General features: G+C 44.2%; 1 protein-coding gene across 2 annotated transcripts in view; it reads right to left on the bottom strand.

Moving 5' to 3' along the window:
- The window catches only part of GFRA2 (GDNF family receptor alpha 2), a 303,828-nt gene that overhangs the window by 98,747 nt on the left and 183,395 nt on the right, over positions 1-21,686 (bottom strand). The gene's annotated exons all lie outside the window — the stretch shown is intronic.

Here is a 21,686-nt window from a genome sequence, read left to right as displayed (position 1 = left end):
TCAGAGTTTTTCCCAGGAGCACTGAAACTTCCACAGGCCCCTGGGGTATCAAAGTGCATAGTGAGAGGGACCTTCGTCCTGCTGCTGCAGGTCTGTCCGAATGCATGGACGCCTGAAAATGGAACAGAAATTCTGTTGCAATGCATTTGGCCAGTTAACGGGGTCTGTGAACTTGAGACTGAAGGAGAATCATGAGCTGGTGTCCCCTCTGCCTCTCAGAGGCTGCAGCTCTGAGGTGGGGCAGCAAGGGTCCATAGGCCATTTTCCTTTTACTTCACAGCCCCTTCCCTGAGTCCCCTCACACTTGTACCCCACAAGAGAAGCATTTATTAAGCACCCGCCATACACTAGGAAATAGAGAGACAAGAAAAATATAAAAGGAAGGAAGTGGGAGGCCGTCTCCTGGGGGTATATCCATGGAAAGAGAGTAGTGTGGGTCCCCATTCCCCACCCCCAGAAGATTCTGAGCACAAACACCTTTGCCTAACAGGTCCCCTGAGCCGCCTCTGGGGCTGGCCTCGCGGCTCCCGTGCTGAGCAACTCCGCCACGGGGATGGGGGTGTTGCACATGAGGTTGACTGCCTTCCACCATCACTTTGAGGCTGCTGCCTGTGGAGGTGCCCTGGGCGCCGGGCCCAGCCAAGCTCCCATGGCCACCGAGCTACTATGCCTTGTCTGCCCAGAGGGGGCGCCCTTCTCTAATTCACAGAAAGGCGCCGTGCAGGCTAGTGGCGCCCTCTTCACATCCAAGCCAGGGCTTCCTTAAAGACCAGCTTTGGACTCTGTTTGGGGAGTGAAATTGAGGAGCAGAAATTTCATTTTGTGAGTGCCTAGCAGGGCCCACGCACCGTGCTGAGAGCCTTACAGGCATTACCTAATTCAATTCTCACAACCTGGTGTACTCGGATCTCTATTGACAGATGAAAAACTGGGGCTCAGAGTGAATGGTAGAATTGATCCCCGAGTTGTGAGTGGCTGGTTGACCTGTCTCTGTCCTGCCCAAAGCCCAGCTGCCTTCTCCCCCACCCAGCCTGCCTAGCCAGAGACCCCAGGACTCCCATCCCTCCCCCTCATGCTGCCATTTCCTATTCCCTCGTTTATTGTAAACACTAAACGAGAAAGTAAAAATCAATGAGAAATAATAAGCATTAAAAAACGACTCCATAAAAAGACAAATACAGTAAAAACATAAAAGACTTAAAAACAGTAAAAACAAAAGTATGACTTTAAAATATATATATAGGTAAAATCAGCACGGGGGACCAGCCGAGGAGATTAATCTGAATGTTAACATCTCAAACAGTGTGGCAGAGAGACAAGCCAGAGGCCCCCTGCAGCACAGGTTTTAAAAGATGGGGGAGGATTTGGAGGTCAGACTCTAGTCCCCACACTCCCCTCTTCCTGGTTGGCAACGTCAGCATTCATTGCAGTAGTGCAGGAAGGCTTCCTGGAGGAGGTGGCGTTTAGCTGACCTTTGAAGTTGGGCTACCATTTGAGAGGGCAGTCTTCTCAGGAGAGGAGAACTTTCAAAACAAAGTCATGGAAGCAGATGCAAACTATTATATATAGGATGGATAAACAACAAGGTCCTACTGTATAGCCCAGGGAACTATATTCAATATCCTGTGATAAAACCATAATGGAAAAGAATATTTAAAAAAAGAATGTCTCTATGTGTATAACTGAGTCACTTTGCTGTACAGCAGAGATTGACACAGCATTGTACATCAACTATCCTTCAATAAAAATATATATATATAATTAATTTTTAAAAGTCACAGAGACTAGATGGTGCAGAATTTTGGAGGATTTGGGGGGCAGTCAGGCTGACTGGAGCAAGTTCTTGCCCTAGGGGAGGACTGATGCAGAAGAGCCAAGTGTTGGTTTGGGACCAGCAAGGGAGAACCTCAAGCCCCAGTCCCGTAGTCTGAACCAAGATCAAGTGGCTCTGCCCCATGAAACAAGGAGAGAGGGCCAAAGGGTCCCTCCAGGAAGTTTCAAGGTCACCTGTGGCTCTGTCCCAGCCAGGGGAGCTGAAGGGCAGCATCGCTGACTCAAGGTCATAAACCATGTGAGAGGCTCAGGAAGGGCCAGGCCCCGAGGGATCTGAGTCCTTTGCTGAATAAGGACTTGGCCTTGTTTTGCTTCCCAAAGTGACTATGTGTCAGGAGGATGTAAAGTCTCCTTTACACAACAGCAATTCTTCTTGGCAGGATGTGAGAAGTCTGGCGGGGTTGCTGACCGGCCTCTCCTCCGACCAGGGGACGGGCAATTAGAGTGGGGGAGAAGAGGAAAGGAAAGAGCACAAGGCAGGGGCAGAGATGGGGGACAGAAGGGAGGAACGTCCCTGATAACTGAGCGGGCTTTCAGCAAGTCAAGGTCCTGGGGTAACGTGCAAACTCCAGCTCCTGCCACCGTGAGCGCCCCTCTCCTTTCCTCCCATCACACTCAAACACCTCACCCTTCTCCCATCCTCAACACACACATACACACACATGTGAACACTCATCTGTGCACTCACAACCTCACACCCTCACACTTACACTCATGGAGACATTCACGCACTTCCCTGCCCGCACACGGACTCGCGCTCAGGTTACACACTCACACGCAGGCATAATCAGCCAAGCTTCAACTCAGATTACTGAAGTTTTCATCCACCTCCGCAAAATTAGTTTAAAAAGGGCAATACAGAGACTTTTTCCCCAATGCTATATTTATTCAATTTAAAGGACTACGCATTATTCTGAGATTATGTCCCTTCTCTCTTCTTTTAGGAAAGGGTGTTGATAACAGATGGCAGGGGTTTTTTTCTTCATGTCCTTCCTTGGCAAAACACAAAGCTGGTAATCCTATATCAGTTTCCAACTGTTATTGACTTCATCCGGTCTGTGAACTCCAGAGCCAGGTAACCTCCACCCAAGGCTGGGCCACAGAGGCTCTGGAACAGATCAAGCCCCTCCTGCCCCCAGACCTCTTAACTGGAAGCACCTTTCCTCCTTGTCTCGCGGATGCCCTCTGATTGTTCATCCCCGCCACTGTGTCCCTCCTCTGGGAAACAAAGGAGAGCCCCAAACCGGAGGCAACGCTGTGCCCTGGGACCCTGCCCTCCAAGTGCTGCCCATTATAGGGAGGGAGCCAGTCCTGGAGAGTTTGCAGTCAGGAGAGTCTATGGAACGTGGCAAGTTCTTCTGACCACAAAGGACTTCATCTCCTGCAGCAATGGGGCTGGTGTATCAGCAGTCTGACTTCTGTACAGTGCTAAATCCAATCTCTCCTCCTCCACGCAGAGCAGATCCCTTAATGGCACCTTGGGCAGATTCTCTAACCTTCTGGTCGATTTTGATTATTAAAAAATTTAGTCCATTTTAGGCTTGGATCTGGGTCCATTTAAAATTCTTCTCCTCCTCAGCTCTGGACATGCTTCAGCTCTGAGACCTGAAGGAGCAACAGGGTGTGGTCTGGTCCTTCACATCTTCCTTTTTGTCTCTCTGGAGTACTGGATGGAGGCGTGAGGACCACCTCATAAACACCTCTTCCCTCTCCCTCTTCTTGTGTGTTGGGGTGGGTGCAGAATGAGACAGATGGCATCTTTTTTACTTGACTGCCTTCCAGTGGCACGGAGGTCTTATGGACTAAGTGTACCCCACGCCAAAAAAAGTTTGTATGTTGAAACCTGAACTCCCAACGTGACTATATTTGGAAGACAGAGCCTTTAAAGGAGGTAATTAAGGTTAAATGAAGTCACAAGGGTGGGGTCCAAATCCCACAGCACTGGTCTCCTAATAAAAAGAGAGAGACACCAGAACCCTCTCTCTCCATGCACACAGAGAAAAGGCCATGTGAGGACACAGCAGGACGATGGCCATCTACAAACCAGCAAGAGCTGCCTCACCAGAAACCACTCTGCTGGGACCTCGACCTTGGACTTCCAGAAACGTGAGGGATGAATGTCTGTTGTTTAGGCCCCGCACCACCATCTGTGTTCTCTTGTTATGGCAGCCTGAACCGACCAAGACAGAGGTCTTCTGGGTCTCACTCTGCTCAGCCTGATTTCATGGACTGCAGCCAACCTCTGCCTGAGGGCACAATTTCCTTAAGGCATTTCATGCCGGGTAAGCCCCTATGAGTCACCGCTTGGTGCCACAGGGCTAGGGACGATTCTACAGCATCACACGGCATGGATTAAGGGGTAGGCTTTGTTGGAGAAAGGGAAATTTACAAGCCTGAGTCAGCCAGAGAAGAGAAGGCCGGGCCCCCATCCTCTCATCACCCCATGAGAGAGGGGTCCAGCCGCTCCACTGGACATGTAAGTGTGATCCCCCGTGCAGTGGAGACAAGCTATCTGTTCTCCCTCTGAATATGGTAAGTGTGGAGCAACATGGCCAGTGGGGGAGAGTTAGATCACTTTGGTGCCCAGTAGGCTGGGCTTGGGGTACCCACCGTTTACAGGATTGACTGGGGAAGCCAGAGACCCAGTACCTGGAAAGCTCCTGGAATCCCTTTCCTAGAAATCCTGCTCCTCATGCCAGATTCACTTGGCACCCTCATTGCTGATAACAGAGAAGGGCCAGGGTGCCCCTTTTCAGCCCTCTTGGGCTCTGTGCCCTCAACCTGCTCTCCCTGCAGGTGTGTCCTCCCTAGCTCCAGCCTCCTGCCCTCCCCTCAAGGACGCTTCTCGCTGAACCCTGGGCCTTAGGCAGGGCGGCCGCCATTCCCTTCTGTTGGTCAGCCCACCCAATTCTGCTATCCCTACTCCCACCCATGAACTGCTGCAGCCAATCTCCCACCGCCAGAGACCCCAGGTGAGAAGCAGTCACCAGGGTCTGTGTTCTGGTTCACCTCCAACTCCTGGCAACACACAGCAGCTGCCCCTCAAGATCCTTCGCTGCCTCACATACCATCCCAAAGATAACACCAGGATGAGCCTGCCAGCGCCCAGCTCAGCAAGAATCCAGCTGGGGATAGAGCTCGTACAACCTCAGGTTCTATGAGTGATTAGCTTATCTCTCATTATTGCCTTTGGAAGGAGATGCCCTCCCACCCAGACATAAAAGGAAGGGGGAAGCCTCAGAACTTCTCATAGACGAATGAGTTATCCCTCCCCAAATCCCTCCTCTCATCTCACAGGTGGGAGAGGGTAGAAGCTGGGGTCATGACTGAGGTTGGCCATGACTGTTACCTCTTTGTAGGCCCTGGAAGGAGTGTCTGGACAGATTTGGGCCCAAGCCACCAGTTCTGAGTAATTGTAGCAGACCTAATGGGCAGGCTGTTGCAGTGGAGCTGTGGCAGGAAGATGGACCACCGAGGAGAGGAGCCTTGGCGGATGCCACTGGATTCCAGCTCCCACCCTCCGAAGACTGGTCCAGCCCCACGGGCCCTCTGGAACCCTCTCTCCATCCTCCCATCTGCCAGGATTGCACATGCTCCCATCTGTTGGACAAACCCTAACCCCAGGGATGACAACACAATAGAAATAGCCGTGTGTTACAGGCTGCATTGTGTCCCTCCAAAATCCATATGTTGAAGTCCTAACCCCCAGTGCCTCAGAGTGTGACTGTATTTGGAGACAGGGTCTTTAAAGGGATACTTAAGTTAAAATGAGGTCGGTAAGGTGAGCCCTCATCCAAAATGACTGGTGGCCTTGTAATTAAAGGAGATTAGGACACAGACACACACAGAGGGAAGATCATGTGAAGACAGAGGAAGAAGAAAAGGCCACCTACAAGACAGGGACAAAGGTCTCAAAAGAAACCAATGCTGCTGGTACCTTGATCTTGGACTTGCAGCCTCCAGGACTGTGAGACAATACACGTCTGTTGTTTAAGCCCCCAGTCTGTGTGCTTTGTCGTGACAGCTGAGCTGACTAACATGCCATGCCTCATGGTAGGAGAAGGTTCCAGTTGTTTACCTCCTTTTCCCTCATTAGAGCTCCATAAGTGGCAGGGCCAGGAATCATCATTCCCATTTGAAAGTTGAGGTAGTTGAGGCTCAAAGCAGATAAGTACCTGGGAGGACACTGGACCCCCCAGCATCTGGGTCCAGGACCCCTTCCCCTTCACCATGCTTCTCTCTGCTCACCTGGGCAACATGAGGGCTCAGGTCGCCTCCCTAGCCCTCACCAGGCCTTGGAAGGAGGCTCGGGACTGTCTCACTGCCCCCACGTCCCACCTTCCCCCGCCCTCCACCATTCCCGAAGACCTCCTGCCCCTGTCCCACCTGACGGCTCTGGGCTGCCTGGACCCACCATCATTTCCCAGAACGTCCAGGTCCACCTCTCCCTGCAGGATTAGTCCGCACACAGCTTGGTTGGCAGCTGAACTGAGGTTATTAACAGGCTGAGTGTGCCTCCCACTGAGCAGCAGGGCGTTCATGGCTTGGTTAGGGGATGGGGGCGGTGGAAAAGTTCAGTTAGTGAAAGAGATAGCTGGGCACCAACCCTGAGGTTTGGAAAAAGAAAGTGGGAAGAGAAGGAAACAGGAGGAGAGAGGGAGTGGGGAAGAAAATCAAACCAAAAAGGAAAGAAAAGAGGAGATAGAAGGGGAAAAAAAGGGATATGTGAAGGAGAACAGAAGAGGTTGGACTGTCCCTGGTGTGGACCACCGACCCAGCCAGAGCAAGCAAAGTCCTCAGCTCCGTACCTCAGTTTTCTGGATGTCGTTTTTCTCTGTGAATGCAAAACAACTTTCTAGACTCAGGGGAAGTTGCAAACCACCAGACAAGGGAACACTCCGTGTCTGCCTTCACCTTCCCTTCTCTTAGCATCCCTTCCCTTCCATCTGTATCCTTTCTGCACCTCACTCATTTTCATGCCCCCTTCCCCACCACTCCTTACAGCCCCCACCCTTCTTCTCAGCAGAACAAATCCACATTTTCTCCTACTGATTTGCTCTCTCTCAGCATAAAGTGTGAGGAACAAGCAAGGCACACAATGTTCTTTCTGTTGGGCGGCCGTGGGGCTTGATGAATGGGCGAGGCGGACGCCAGCAGCTGTACAATGGTTGACAGCAGTGCATACATATCTTCACTATGATGCAGACTGTTGCACTCAATCATGTATTTACACAGGCTGGGGCTATTTATAGACACACGTGTCCATAGACTATAGCTTGCAGTGGCCTTGGCCCTTCAACCTGCCATCTATGGGGACCTCACAGAAATTATACCACCTGTTCTCAAAACAGTTTCGAGAGTTTTCCCTGTTTTTCTGAGCAGAGAATGCTCAAAGGCATGCTATTACTGGCTACCATTTATCGAGCATCTACTATGTGCTGGAGTTTCACATACATTTTTTCTGATCTTTCTAACAACGCTTTGAATAGCCATTTGTATCCCTACTTTACAGATGAGGAAACTGAGGTTCAGAAAGATTGGGGAACTATCCACCAGTTCTGCAGAAGGTCAGGGGTGGGTCTGAGGTCAAAGCCAGCACTCTCTGTGATATACCACAGAAAGGGATTCATATCACCTTCAATGTACCTCCCACCCACAGCCAGCTTGGTCTGTTTCACCATGAAATTAAATTTTTCTAGTCTCCATACATCTTTCTATTCTCAAAGCCCAGCACATTTCTCTGGGCCCAAGAGGGATTCAATAAATGGTAAAGGATGATAAAGCCACGCAGGCAAACAAAATCCTGACTAATCAGAATTCTGCCCAAATGGACTCCCAGGTGACTAAAACAAAATCGTTGAGCTGTGATTTAAAGTGAATCAGGCAAATCACAGCAACATAGACCTGTCTCTGACTGTAGTTTTATGAAGATTCCCCCTTATTTCAGGTCAGTGGACTAGACAGACAGTGGAGTGTGTTGAGGAACACATGCGAGCTTGCAGTGGGGTCAGTGTCCTTGGCTCCACTGTCTGTGTGCCCATCAACTATCTTGCTCAGAGAGAACTGATAAATACAAACTTGACCCTAAGGCCCAAGAAAACTCCTAATATTCAACAGAATCAAGAAGGATGATGAGGTCCTATTTTGTTAAGCGCATTGCATTAGGTATTGAATGAAGTCTAGAATTATAATAACGGTCCCAACATGTACATTACATTATAGTAGCTGAGGCAGGAAAATAGTCAGAGACTTCAAGAAAACTTTCAATAGTCAGGGTAGAAAAGTACAATCTGTTGAGTTGACTCTCAGTTAACTTGACAATTCAATTACCCAAGCTAACCAGTCTCAGTTAATCGAGGTTACAATGCAATTGGAATTGACTCTACAGATTACTTATACCCTGATGACCAAAATGTTCCACAAATATGTCCTTCCTAGATGTAAAATAGATGTACAGTTTTCAGTTCTCATCAGCTTCACCCCACCAGCTGCTTGTATCAGCGGCTCCTCTCACTGCTCAGCACACCTCTTTCTGAGTATATTTCTGTGCAGGAGGGGGGCGGTGAAAAGAAACCAGGCTACAGAGTCAGCCAGGACTGAGCTCAACCTTGGCCATCTACTTACTTTCAGCTGTATAACACTGGGCAAGTTGATTCACCCTTCAGGGCCTCAGTTTCCTCATCTCTAAAGGGGGCATCTACTCCCTGGAGTTCATTATTTATTCATATATATCCTTACTTCACTCCAGATAAGTTTGAAGAGGGCTTATGATATCACAATAAGATAGCAAGATAAAGGTTGAAACTCATGCAAAAAAGGAAAGGAATTAAGGTAAGGATAAAGCAGAATCCAGAAATGAAGCTGGAAAAGTGAAGATGGCAAAGATCTAAGAGTTGGCCACACACATGACCCCAAATGTTTTAGAAGCTGATGTGAAAAGGGAAGGTTGGTCATTTATGTAGTTCATAGGGTTCCTAAGAGAAACACTAAATGACCAGCGGTATAGCCATACATGGCACTAAGGACAGAGAGGATGGTGTCTGTGGAAGCCTCTTAAGGGGGACCCCACATGATGCAATGAGCAACACCCTTGTAGTAAACACCTCTGAGATTTTTTTAACCACTTCCAGTATGGACTGAGAGCAGAGCCCCCCACCAAAGTTCCATCTAGTGGAAGCAGTAAGATTCAGGGGAGGGAATATGGGAAGAACAGAGTGATGAGATCTCAGTCTCCAACTCTAGTGATAGGACTTGAACTGGGATAGATGTCAGACTCTTTAGACTCCAGGTTGTCACTTGAACAATCTCCTTAAATATTGTTTCTCTTAGCAGAATTTTTTAAGGTCAGTATTGAGAGACAATGAGCTCAAGGTTGTCCACCCTGAAAAAAAAAGCACCCAGAGTGCAGCTAGTCTCACCTGCCATTTCAAACCCATGCTCCCTAACCAACAGCAGAGCCAAGAGTGAGGGTGGCATCCTCTTGTAGGAGCAGAGCTGAGGAGCCCCTCAGGGAGAATGGCTGAGGAGAAGCCATTCCTTCTCCAACTGGAGAAGCCAGTGGTCAGGCAAAGCCAATGTCCTTCTTGGTAAAGTGTCTTGGGTCAATCCCAGTGCACAGATAAATGGGTGGGCAAGGCCACACCATGGAGAATGACCATAAGAATTTTAGCCTGGAATTTTTTAAGTTGATATGCACAGGAGCACAATGTATGGACTTCCACAGCAAACTCTTTTACGTGTCAGGCTACTCTGGGAACTCTATAGGTATTAAATTATGTAAACTTACCAAGGAAGAAGGCCCCACTACTACTCATAGATGAAGAAAATAGGCACAGGGTCACACAACTAAGAAGTGGAAAAGCCTAGATTTGAACCCAGACCATTGGGGGCAAAATTTATGCTCCTAACCATGCACAATTTTTGCTTATAAAGCAGTTAAAGCATTAAAAACGTCTACCAAAAATTAGTAACATTGCTTCTGTGATCACTGCTCTGGAGGTCTCCTTCTAGCAGTAGGTATTAGACCCTTTGTCTCTTCAGGTCACTCCTAGTTCAAGGCAGTGAAGAGTATGATATAAAACAATGTGTGCCTTTCTACTCATTATCCTGGGGGGCTGGTGTCCCATTCATCCAGAAGGTGATAACAGTTAAGAAACAAACTGAAATGATGGGGCTCAAAATACTTCCTGATTTTACTGCTCCATCAACTGACCCTGACTGCTATTATGAAACTGTAGTACAAAGTACCAATAAATGTGGGTCTTTGATGAGCTTATGTGTTAGTTTATAATCAATATAAAGGCTAAGTAAGAGTCAATACAAACCACACATGATCTAATATTGTTCCTGGAGGCCTTCACCACCAGGTGGTAATTGGTTAAAAACATGGTCTGTGGTTGAAAAGCCTTATCTAAAAGCCTGTCTGCTTCTCACATAAAACATTGGTCTGAGAACCCAGTTAGTTCATCAAGTTAGTTCATCCGACATACACTTCCTATAGAATGTCCAAAAACTAGTAAGTCTGTATTTGGGAGAAGCAGAGAGATGTCTCTTTTTAAGATGGTATAAACTACATCTTTGTCCAGGCAGTCAATCAATGTTCATAGACTCAATAAAGCTAAGCGAGTTACTAGGGCAGGGAACCCACCATTCAGAGTCATCAATAGCTCTTAGCACAAATGATCTTCCTCTGGTGTGGTATTCAGCTACAGTTTTGAACACTATTTGCTACAATTTTATACAGTGTGAGAGGCTCCACCAAGAGCAACTTGGGATCTGCAAACATTGTGGTGGGTGGCTTTTAGAGCTGGGACAACAAGCCTCCAAGGCTCAATTGGAATCTGAACCCCATGGTCTTAATCCCCATGGTGTGCCTCAGGTAATTGTCCTGAAGTCTGTTTTTATTACCAGATCTATCAGCCACATTCAGGTCACCTCACTAAGTTTTATTACAACTAAGTGTTTTCCAGGCAATGTAAAATTTATAGCAGACTTTAAATTTGATAAGGTTCCAGTTGGACACTTTTGATTTTTGCATGGGTCTTCCCTAATCCAGTTAATTTTGTGTGCATGTGCACTTTTTTGTTTTGGGGGTATTGTTTTGTTTCGTTTTTGACCATTAAGTCATTCTTGTCATACCAGAAGCCAGGAGATTAAGGCTCAATTTTGTTGGAACACTTGGCAACTAAACTCAATTTAAAGTTTTCTACACTCTGCTAGTAAATGAGATCTCCACCTTAAAAACCTGGAGAGAAAATATGTTGAGATCCCAAAGAGTTTGAAAGCTCTTTTGCCCATCCATTTCAGCGCCCTAACTTTTCCAGGACAAAGTTGTAAACCAGTGGATTGTGACGATCATGTCCATGGTTGAAACAAGAGGGACATACTCCCTTTCTATCCAATCCAGATTATACATCCTTTGGATGCCGTTAACCCAAGGCGGGCTGACTAATAGTGTCAATATTGCTAGAGGTGGCCCAATAGAGAAGAGGTACCACTAAAATTTCCCCCGGAGGTACTCCACAAGCTACCATTCCACACCATGGTTTCTACTTGTTAATGAGTTTGTTGAGAAGTTTCTCTTTCAGTCAGGATAACTGTCTCTAAAGATTTGTCACATGGAGATGTGATCTAGCCATCTCCCAGTGGCTCCCAGTGGAGCCCAAGCAAAGCAGCTGCCAATTCAGTTACTCAAGATCCAAAACAACCAGTTCTAACTGGAGTACAAATAAATAGAGTTCAAACCACCATTTTTACAAAACCACATGTCCAAACATACCTGGCAGGGGATTCTGAGTGTTAAGACAAATCACATCCAGCTTGCCAGGGAACAAGATCAACCCTAGAAGAAAAATATCCCTGTCATGTGAGCCAGGAGATCTGACAGCAGTTCCCCTGAGTTTGACAGAGATAAGAGTGGCCAGTCCACCTTTACTTCTGCCAAAGTTATTTTTCTCCCTGATGGCTGGAGAGATAAAAGACCTAAAACCATAAACATGAACAGGTGAATCTGTAAAACCCAGGTTCTCTTGAAATAGAAAATGTTATTTAAAAAACAAACAAACAAACTTCAAAACAGGAAAAACCTCCAAGCTCTTATCTTTGGGGGCCCAAATGGCCACATTCCTAGAATGGAACTGAAGTCACTGTCGAGTTCACCCCAGGATGTGTACCAGGTCTAAAAAATGTTGGCATTGGCTTTTCTGGTTGACTGGGAACCTTCCAAGTTATCCTCTTTCTATTACCAACAGGCCTCCTATTTGCAGCCAAGACCAATCCCAACCAAAGGGGAGAAGGGCTTCTGAGGGGCTGACATCACCCTGGAAGCATTAACTGAGGAAGTGGACAGGAGACAATGCTTATAGGCTGTTACCAGGAGGAGAGGAATCAAGTATTTTTCCAGGAGAGCTGAGCAGTTGTAGTGAGACCATCCGTCAATCAGGGGTGCGCTAGGGCAGGGGTTACACAGTAGTGTTAGATAGCAGCAGAGGGGAGATGCTCCCACTAGTTGAGGTAAGGAAACAAACCACAAGAGGAGAAAGCTGCCCCAGTAGGGAACCTCATAGAGACCTGATGGGGATTTGGAACATGATCTATGTGGATTAGGAGCTCACAGTGGATTGAGCTACCTTTCAGGGACTCTGCCATCTACTGGTGAGTGAGACCAAAGATTCCCATTCCAATAGTTCACCCTCAGAGCTAGCTTCATGTTTCAAGGACACAGAGCGTTGTGCCCATGATACAACAGAGGGAGGATCCACCCTCCTAAGGGCTGCCTGGAGCCACAAAACTAGGGGGCATCTAATCCTTTTTTATAGCCCCAATCAGGGTGACCTTGGACCCAGTGACAGAGCAAGGGAGCCAGGAAGAATCACTACAAGATGGCCTTCTCACTGCCCTGCTGAGAAAGGAAGTGGAACAACCAGGCACTATATTGGGGTGAGTCTCAGGGTTATCTGTTGGGAATATCAACACTGTATGATTCTTCATCAAGACCAAGAAGGGAAGCAACGAGCCTGTCTCTCCTGGGATATGACTTCTTGCCAATCTTCCTGAGTCATGACACACTGATGGGCATGTGTCTTAGCTTGGACTGCCAAAACAATCATAGACTGGGGCTTAAACAACAGAAATTTATTTTCTCACAGTTCTGAAGGCTGGAAATCTGAGATCAGGGTACCAGCATGGTTGAGTCCTGGTGAGAGCCCTTTTCCTGGCTTGCAGATGGTGTCTATCTTGCCACGTGCTCACATAGCAGAGAGAGAGAAAGCTCTGGTATCTCTACTTAAAAGGGCACTAATGCCATCATGAGGCCCCCACCCTCATGACCTCATATAACCCTAATTACCTCTCAAAGTTCCCATCTCAAAATACCATCACGCTAGCAGTTAAGATTTCAAGATATGAATTTGGGGGAACACATTTCAGTCCAGAGCAGCATATTTTGCCAAAAATCAAATCACTCTGTTGTGGATCTACATTAACAAGCAACATTGTTTCAACATGTCAGCCTTGATGTTAGCATAGTGAGGCTATGGTTCTGTGGAGGCTATTAAAAGAGATAATAGACAAAATAATTGGATAGAATAAATGCTTATCAAATATTAGTCCTTCACTCCAACTATTCTCCCCTTTTCTTCTAGAAAAGGATTTCTAAACCCTGTGCTCTGGCTCTAAACCTCAAAGGTCTTCCATTTTCTCTGCTCCAAACCAATTAAGACCCTGGTTTCTGGAAACTTCAAAGAGGACAGGTCACCAGCTCGTGAAATATCTTTCTGGCACTACCGTGGAAAGATTGGAAACTGAGAAAGAACACAAGACACTCTCCACCCACAAGGTGTGCAACGAGCAGAGACCCCAACTATTACCAACACGTATTTCTTGAAACCAGCACTGTGCTAGATGCAGAGGAATGCAATGAGGAAGGTCCTCAAAGAGCTCGCATTACCTTCATAGAGAGCACTGAAGTTGTAATTTATGTGGTTCTGACTGTAGGTGCTGAAAGGGCTTGAAAGAAGGAGAGATCTGGGTCAGCCAGAACAATCAGAGAATTTATGTAGGAGGACAAATGGGAGCTGGAACTTGAAAGACAGGTAAACATTTCAGAGAGGAGAGGAAAGAGTTTTGTCAGGCAGGAACCAACATGCAGAAGCCCATAGGCACAGACCTGACAAGGGTAGAGAGCATGAGTAGATCTATGTGGCTGGAATGGTGGCTAGGTGTTAGGATGCATTCATTCATTGACTCATCCTTTCCTTCATTAATAAATATTTATTGAGCACCTGTTATGTTACAGGAACTATTCTAGGAAAAGAGAACTAGATAGTGAAAAACAACAAAATTTCCTTGGCACATGGAGCATTTAAGAAAGAAAAATATATAAATATATATTTCAGATGGTGATAAAAATTATGAAGAAAAATAAAGGAGGATTAAGGTTTCCAGTCAAGTAAGAGGGACCATTACTATTCTGCCTAAAACATTCAAAATATTAACAAAATATGCAATGCAGTGATTTTTAAGACACCGAACCTCAGGCAACAATGAACTGTGATTCTTGAGAGACAAGAAATAAACAAAGTGAACTCTACAGAATTCCCAGCTTGAGAGAGTCTCCAGGTCAAGGTACAAAAGACAGATGGAGCCCAGCAGGTTCCTTTAGTTGAGGAGACAGAGTTGAGAGTCCAGGGAAGCCAAAGTATCTAGAGTTCCCAAGACAGACCAGAAAAGGAGAGAGATAACTCTAGAAATCAGGAGAAGGGTTCCATTGAACAGTCAACTAAGTACTGATCAGCACATGTGTATGTAGAAAACATCCAAGGCCTGGGAAAGAACCATCCAAGATTAGAGGGAACAGTGCCCAGTGTTTATACAGGGCCAGGAACAGTTCCTAGTCCCAGGAGCCATATTGTCAAACTTCATAATTCCAAGGTCTTGCCTCAATAGTGAGGAATAATAAGCCCTACACTGAGCATTGCTTTGATCCCACCTAAAAATCTTAAGCACAGGACCTAGAAATGCCAACTATTTCCAGGTAGTTTAACTTCATGGCAGAACAAAGCTCAAGAATACTTATATGAAAACAAAAATATCCAGCTCCTAAGAAGGCAAAATTCACAATGACTGGCATCCAATAAAAACTACCGGACATACAAAGAACAGAAAAATACAACCCATAATGAGGAGAAAAATCAATCAATTGAAACCAACTCAAAACTGATACAGACATTAGAATTAGAAGACAAGCACATTAAACAGTTATTATGACTATAATTCATAAAGTTAAGACCAAAAAAAGAAAGATACAAAAAAATGTTGGACTTGTGAAGATGAAAACAACGATATGTGAGATAAAATTGAATGGTGTGGGATTAGTAGGAGATTAGGCATTGCAGAGAAGACATTAGAAAACTTTGAATACATATCAATAGGAACTATCCAAAATTAAACTCAGAGAAAAAAGAGAATTTTTAAAATGAAAAGAGTATCAATAAACTGTGGAACAATTTCAAGTGGCCTTATCTATGTGTAATTGAAGGCAAAGAAAAAGAGGGGAAAAAAGAAGAAAACTATTTGAATATTGGCTGAAATTTTTCCAAATTTGATAAAAACTATAAACCCGTAGATTCAAGAATCCCAATGAACACCAAGCCTAGGAAACATGAAGAAAAGTATACCAAGTCACATTATAATCAAATTGCATAAAATCAATGATAAATAGAAAATCTTAAAAGCATCTAGAGGAAAAAAAATGCATGTTGTGTACAGAGGAACAAGGATACAATGACAGCAGATAGCTCATCAGCAACAACACAAGACAGAAAACAGTGAAGTAACATCTTTAAGTTACTGAAAGAAAAATTTAACAACCTAAAATTCCATAAAACAAAAATATATTTCAAAAACAAAGGAAAGATAATAACTTTTGAGATATACAAAAACTGAAATATTTTATCACCAGCAAACTTCAATTACAAGAAATGGTAAAGAAAGTCCTACAGGCAGAAGGAAAGTGTTACCAAATGGAAATATCGATCTACACAAAGGAATGAAGAAACCCAAATATGGAAAATACATGAGATTTGTTTCTTATTATTTAAATATCTTTAAAAGATAATTACACAAGAATAATCACAATGTAGTGTGAGGTTTATAATATCTATAAAAGTAAAATGTGTGGCAACAGTAGCACAAAGGACAAGAAATGGAAGTACGTACACTATTATAAAATTCTTATATTATACATGAAGTACCATGATATCACTTAAGGGTAGACTGATAAGTTAAATATGTATACTATAAACCCTAAAGCAACCACTAAAATAACAAAACAAAGAGTTGTAGATAATCAGCTTACAAATGGAATAATAAAAACAATCAATCCAAAAGGACATAAAAAGAGGAAGATGAGAAAAAAATAGATGGGACAAATAGAAAACAACGAGCAAGATAACAGATTTAAAGGTAACTATATTAATAAGCATATAAAATGTAAATGGTCTAAATACTCCAAGTAAAAAACAGAGATTGCCAGATTGGGAAAAGAGCAAGACCTAACTGTGTGCTGCCTATAAGAAACATGCTCATATAAAAAGTACAAATATGTTAAAAGCAAAAGGATGGAAAAGGATATACCTTGCAAACACTAATCAAAAGAAAGCTGGAGTGGCTATAATAATAGCAGACAATGTATATTACAGATAAACAGTATAATCAGAGGTAAAGAAAGTCATTTCATAATGATAAAATGGTCAGTTCATCAAGAGGACAAAACAGTCCCCAAAATATGATGCACCCAATAATAAAGTTTCAAAATACATGAAGCAAAAACTGATAAAACTATAAGGAGACAATTTTAGTCAAGAATTTCAATACTTCTCTCTCAATAATTGATAGAACAAGTAAAGAGGAAAGCAATAAGGACAGAGAAAATTTAAGCAACAGTATCAACCAACTTGACCCAATTAATATTTATAGAAAACTCCACACAACAATTATAGAATACACATTCCCTACAGGTGCACACAAAACATTTCTTAAGATAGACCATATTCTAGGCCACAGATTTAAAGTTTTAATAAGTTTAAAAGGATTCAAGTCATACAAAGTATATTCTCTGACCACAATGGAATTAAATTAGAAATAAAAAACAGGAGGAGGGGCAAGATGGCGGAAGAGTAAGACGCGGAGATCACCTTCCTTCCCACAGATACAGTAGAAATACATCTACACGTGGAACTGCTGCTACAGAACACCCACTGAACGCTGGCAGGAGACGTCAGACCTCCCAAAAGGCAAGAAAATCCCCACGTACTTGGGTAGGGCAAAAGAAAAAAGAAATAACAGAGACAAAAGAATAGGGACGGGACCTGCGCCAGTGGGAGGGAGCCGTGAAGGAGGAAAGGTTTCCAGGCACTAGGAAGCCCCTTCGCGGGCGGAGACTGCGGGTGGCAGAGGGGGGAAGCTTCGGAACCGCGGAGGAGAGCGCAGCCACGGGGGTGAGGAGGGCAAAGCGGAGAGATTCCCGCACAGAGGCTCGGCGCCGACCAGCACTCACCAGCCCGAGAGGCTTGTCTGCTCCCCCGCCGGGGCGGGCGGGGCTGGGAGCTGAGGCTCGGGCTTCGGTGCTAGCCGGGAGGGAGTCCGGGAAAAAGTCTGCAGCTGCCGAAGAGGCAAGAGACTTTTTCTTGCCTCTTTGTTTATCAGCGCGCAAGGAGAGGGGATTCAGAGCGCCGCCTAGACGAACTCGAGAGATGGGCGCGAGCCGCGGCTCTCAGCGGGGACCCCAGAGACAGGTGCGAGCCGCGGTTATCAGCGCGGACCCCAGAGACGGGCAGGAGACGCTAAGGCTGCTGCTGCCGCCACCAAGAAGCCTGTGTGCAAGCCCAGGTCACTCTCCACACCGCCCCTCCAGGGAGCCAGTGCAGCTCGCCACTGCCAGGCTCCCCTGATCTGGGCAAAACTTACCCGGGAGAACACACGGCGTGCCTCAGGCTGCTGCACGGCGCGCCTCAGGCTGCTGCAATGTCACGCCGGCCTCTGCCGCCACAGGCTCGCCCCGCCTCCTCTGTACCGCTCCTTCCCCACGGGCTGAGTGAGCCAGAGCCCCCCAAGCAGCTGCTCCTTTAACCCCGTTCTGTCTGGGCGGGGAACGGACGCCCTCAGGCAACCTACATGCAGAGGCGGGTCCAAATCCAAACCTGAACCCTGGGAGCTGTACGAACAAAGAAGAGAAAGGGAAATCTCCCCCAGCAGCCTCAGGAGCAGCGGATTAAAGCTCCACAAACAACTTGATGTACCTGCATCTGTTGAATACCTGAATAGACAACGAATCATCCCAAATTCAAGAGGTGGACTTTGGGAGCAGGATATATTAATTTTTCTCCTTTTTCTTTTTTTGTGAGTGTATATGTGTATGCTTCTGGGTGAGATTTTGTGTGTATAGCTTTGCTTTCACCATTAGTCCTAGGGTTAGGTCCGCCCGTTTTTTGTTTTTTTTTTTTAACTTAAAAAAATTTTTTTTCCTAATATATGTTTTCTTAATAATTTTTTCCTTATTTTCTATTTTTAGAAATTAAAAAAAATTTTTAATAAGTTTTTTCATATTTTTTATTTTAAAAAATTAAAAAATTTTTTTCTTAATAAATTTTTTTCTTAATTTTTTTCTTATTTTTTACTATAAAAAATTAATAAATCTATTTTTAAAAATTAAAAAAAATTTTTCTGAATATATTTACTCTTAATTTTTTTTCTTATTTTTTATTATAATAGCTTTATTTTATTTTATTTTATCCTCTTTCTTTCTTTCTATTTTTTTCTCCCTTATATTCTGAGCTGTGTGGATGAAAGGCTCTTGGTGCTCCAGCCAGGCATCAGGGCTGTGCCTCTGAGGTGGGAGAGCCAACTTCAGGACACTGGTCCACAAGAGACCTCCCAGCTCCACGTAATACCGAATGGCGAAAATCTCTCAGAGATCTCCATCTCAACATCAAGACCCAGCTTCATTCAACGACCAGCAAGTTACAGTGCTGGACACCCTATGCCAAACAACTAGCAAGACAGGAACACAGCCCCATCCATTAGCAGAGAGGCTGCCTAAAATCATAATAAGGCCCCAGACACCCCAAAACACACCACCAAACGTGGACGTGCCCACCAGAAAGACAAGATCCAACCTCGTTCACCAGAACACAGGCACTAGTCCCCTCCACCAGGAAGCCTACACAACCCACTGAACCAACCTTAGCCACTGGGGACAGATACCAAAAACAACGGGAACTACGAACCTGCAGCCTGTGAAAAGGAGACCCCAAACACAGTAAGTTAAGCAAAATGAGAAGACAAAAAAACACACAGCAGGTGAAGGAGCTGGGTCAAAACACACCAGACCTAACAAATGAAGAGGAAATAGGCAGTCTACCTGAAAAAGAATTCAGAATAATGATAGTAAGGATGATCCAAAATCTTGGAAATAGAATAGACAAAATGCAAGGAACATTTAACAAGGATGTAGAAGAACTAAAGAGGAACCAAGCAACGATGAAAAACACACACAATAAATGAAATTAAAAATACTCTAGATGGGATCAATAGCAGAATAACTGAGGCAGAAGAACAGATAAGTGACCTGGAAGATAAAATAGTGGAAATAACTACTGCAGAGCAGAATAAAGAAAAGAGAATGAAAAGAACTGAGGACAGTCTCAGAGACCTCTGGGACAATATTAAACGCACCAACATTCGAATTATAGGGGTCCCAGAAGAAGAAGGGAAAAAGAAAGGGACTGAGAAAATATTTGAAGAGATTATAGTTGAAAACTTCCCTAATATGGGAAAGGAAATAGTTAAACAAGTCCTGGAAGCACAGAGAGTCCCATACAGGATAAATCCAAGGAGAAACACGCCAAGACACATATTAATCAAACTATCAAAAATTAAATATAAAGAAAACATATTAAAAGCAGCAAGGGAAAAGCAACAAATAACACACAAGGGAATCCCCATAAGGTTAACATCTGATCTTTCAGCAGAAACTCTGCAAGCCAGAAGGGAGTGGCAGGATATACTTAAAGTCATGAAGGAGAAAAACCTACAACCAAGGTTACTCTACCCAGCAAGGATCTCATTCAGATTTGATGGAGAAATTAAAACCTTTACAGACAAACAAACGCTGAGAGAGTTTAGCACCACCAAACCAGCTTTACAACAAATGCTAAAGGAACTTCTCTAGGCAAGAAACACAAGAGAAGGAAAACACCTACAATAACAAACCCAAAACATTTAAGAAAATGAGAATAGGAACATACATATCAATAATTACCTTAAATGTAAATGGATTAAATGCTCCCACCAAAAGACACAGACTGGCTGAATGGATACAAAAACAAGACCCATATATATGCTGTCTACAAGAGACCCACTTCAGACCTAGGGACACATACAGACTGAAAGTGAGGGGATGGAAAAAGATATTTCATGCAAATGGAAATCAAAAGAAAGCTGGAGTAGCAATTCTCATATCAGACAAAATAGACTTTAAAATAAAGACTATTAAAAGAGACAAAGAAGGACACTATATAATGATCAAGGGATCGATCCAAGAGGAAGGTATAACAATTGTAAATATTTATGCACCCAACATAGGAGCACCTCAATACATAAGGCAAATACTAACAGCCATAAAAGGGGAAATCGACAGTAACACAATCATAGTAGGGGACTTTAACACCCCACTTTCACCAATGGACAGATCATCCAAAATGAAAATAAATAAGGAAACACAAGCTTTAAATGATACATTAAACAAGATGGACTTAATTGATACTTATAGGACATTCCACCCAAAAACAACAGAATACACATTTTTCTCAAGTGCTCATGGAACATTCTCCAGGATAGATCATATCTTGGGTCACAAATCAAGCCTTGGTAAATTTAAGAAAATTGAAATCGTATCAAGTATCTTTTCCGACCACAATGCTATGAGACTAGATATCAATTACAGGAAAAGATCTGTAAAAAATACAAACACATGGAGGCTACACAATACACTACTTAATAACGAAGTGATCACTGAAGAAATCAAAGGGAAAATCAAAAAATACCTAGAAACAAATGACAATGGAGACACGACGACCCAAAACCTATGGGATGTAGCAAAAGCAGTTCTAAGAGGGAAGTTTATAGCAATACAAGCCTACATCAAAAAACAGGAAACATCTCGAATAAACAACCTAACCTTGCACCTAAAGCAATTAGAGAAAGAAGAGCAAAAAAAACCCAAAGCTAGCAGAAGGAAAGAAATCATAAAGATCAGATCAGAAATAAAGGAAAAAGAAATGAAGGAAACAATAGCAAAAATCAATGAAACTAAAAGCTGGTTCTTCGAGAAGATAAACAAAATTGATAAACCATTAGCCAGACTCATCAAGAGAAAAAGGGAGAAAAGGGAGAAGACTCAAATCAATAGAATTAGAAATGAAAAAGGAGAAGTAACCACTGACACTGCAGAAATACAAAAGATCATGAGAGATTACTACAAGCAACTCTATGCCAATAAAATGGACAACCTGGAAGAAATGGACAGATTCTTAGAAATGCACAACCTACCGAGATTGAACCAGGAAGAAATAGAAAATATGAACAGACCAATCACAAGCACTGAAATTGAAACTGTGACTAAAAATCTTCCAACAAACAAAAGCCCAGGACCAGATGGCTTCACAGGCGAATTCTATCAAACATTTAGAGAAGAGCTAACACTTATCCTTCTCAAACTCTTCCAAAATATCGCAGAGGGAGGAACACTCCCCAACTCATTCTATGAGGCCACCATCACCCTGATACCAAAACCA

Source organism: Balaenoptera borealis (assembly GCF_965194805.1).
Source record: "Balaenoptera borealis genome assembly, chromosome: 8".
NCBI classification, from domain to species: domain Eukaryota; kingdom Metazoa; phylum Chordata; class Mammalia; order Artiodactyla; family Balaenopteridae; genus Balaenoptera; species Balaenoptera borealis.
Note: the sequence above shows the minus strand (reverse complement) of the source record. Positions and strands in the feature narration are given on the sequence as shown.